Raw genomic sequence first — 1,476 nt, forward strand, 5'->3', positions numbered from 1 at the left:
TCAGAAAAGACTAGAACTCACAATCCATGGCTTAGGAGGCCAGTGTCTTAGGCCACTGGGGTACTGTGTAAACAGTATGACCTATACAAACTGTTGGAAGAGGTAAAAACAAATGTATAATGGCACTGAGACATGCCATGAAACGACACATTTAAAAAAAAAAATTTGTTCGCACTTAAAATCTAAAAAGAAACTGTTTAGCAGAGGATGGTTTCGATCCATCGACCTCTGGGTTATGGGCCCAGCACGCTTCCGCTGCGCCACTCTGCTCTCAGCCACTTCAGAAAAGACTAGAACTCACAATCCATGGCTTAGAAGGCCAGTGTCTTAGGCCACTGGGGTACTGTGTAAACAGTATGACCTATACAAACTGTTGGAAGAGGTAAAAACAAATGTGTAATGGCACTGAGACATGCCATGAAACGACACATTTTTTTATTTTTTTGTTCGCACTTAAAATCTAAAAAGAAACTGTTTAGCAGAGGATGGTTTCGATCCATCGACCTCTGGGTTATGGGCCCAGCACGCTTCCGCTGCGCCACTCTGCTCTCAGCCACTTCAGAAAAGACTAGAACTCACAATCCATGGCTTAGGAGGCCAGTGTCTTAGGCCACTGGGGTACTGTGTAAACAGTATGACCTATACAAACTGTTGGAAGAGGTAAAAACAAATGTATAATGGCACTGAGACATGCCATGAAACGACACATTTAAAAAAAAAATTCTTCGCACTTAAAATCTAAAAAGAAACTGTTTAGCAGAGGATGGTTTCGATCCATCGACCTCTGGGTTATGGGCCCAGCAAGCTTCCGCTGCGCCACTCTGCTCTCAGCCACTTCAGAAAAGACTAGAACTCACAATCCATGGCTTAGAAGGCCAGTGTCTTAGGCCACTGGGGTACTGTGTAAACAGTATGACCTATACAAACTGTTGGAAGAGGTAAAAACAAATGTGTAATGGCACTGAGACATGCCATGAAACGACACATTTTTTTAGTTTTTTTGTTCGCACTTAAAATCTAAAAAGAAACTGTTTAGCAGAGGATGGTTTCGATCCATCGACCTCTGGGTTATGGGCCCAGCACGCTTCCGCTGCGCCACTCTGCTCTCAGCCACTTCAGAAAAGACTAGAACTCACAATCCATGGCTTAGGAGGCCAGTGTCTTAGGCCACTGGGGTACTGTGTAAACAGTATGACCTATACAAACAAAACAAATGTGTAATGGCACTGAGACATGCCATGAAACGACACATTTTTTTATTTTTTTTTGTTCGCACTTAAAATCTAAAAAGAAACTGTTTAGCAGAGGATGGTTTCGATCCATCGACCTCTGGGTTATGGGCCCAGCACGCTTCCGCTGCGCCACTCTGCTCTCAGCCACTTCAGAAAAGACTAGAACTCACAATCCATGGCTTAGGAGGCCAGTGTCTTAGGGGCCAGTGTCTTAGGCCACTGGGGTACTGTGTAAACAGTATGA

At 44.1% G+C, this 1,476-nt stretch overlaps 4 non-coding genes across 4 annotated transcripts; all 4 read right to left on the reverse strand.

Annotated features, from left to right (window-relative positions):
* Positions 1 to 198: 198 nt before the first annotated feature.
* On the reverse strand, positions 199 to 270 carry trnam-cau. The gene has a single exon. It is a non-coding gene; the product is annotated as a tRNA-Met (tRNA).
* A 206-nt stretch (positions 271 to 476) lies between these two features.
* Positions 477 to 548, reverse strand: trnam-cau. The gene has a single exon. It is a non-coding gene; the product is annotated as a tRNA-Met (tRNA).
* A 485-nt stretch (positions 549 to 1,033) lies between these two features.
* Positions 1,034 to 1,105, reverse strand: trnam-cau. The gene has a single exon. It is a non-coding gene; the product is annotated as a tRNA-Met (tRNA).
* Positions 1,106 to 1,299: 194 nt separating this feature from the next.
* On the reverse strand, positions 1,300 to 1,371 carry trnam-cau. The gene has a single exon. It is a non-coding gene; the product is annotated as a tRNA-Met (tRNA).
* Positions 1,372 to 1,476: the final 105 nt, after the last annotated feature.

Source organism: Oncorhynchus tshawytscha, unplaced genomic scaffold, assembly GCF_018296145.1.
Source record: "Oncorhynchus tshawytscha isolate Ot180627B unplaced genomic scaffold, Otsh_v2.0 Un_contig_9305_pilon_pilon, whole genome shotgun sequence".
NCBI lineage: Eukaryota > Metazoa > Chordata > Actinopteri > Salmoniformes > Salmonidae > Oncorhynchus > Oncorhynchus tshawytscha.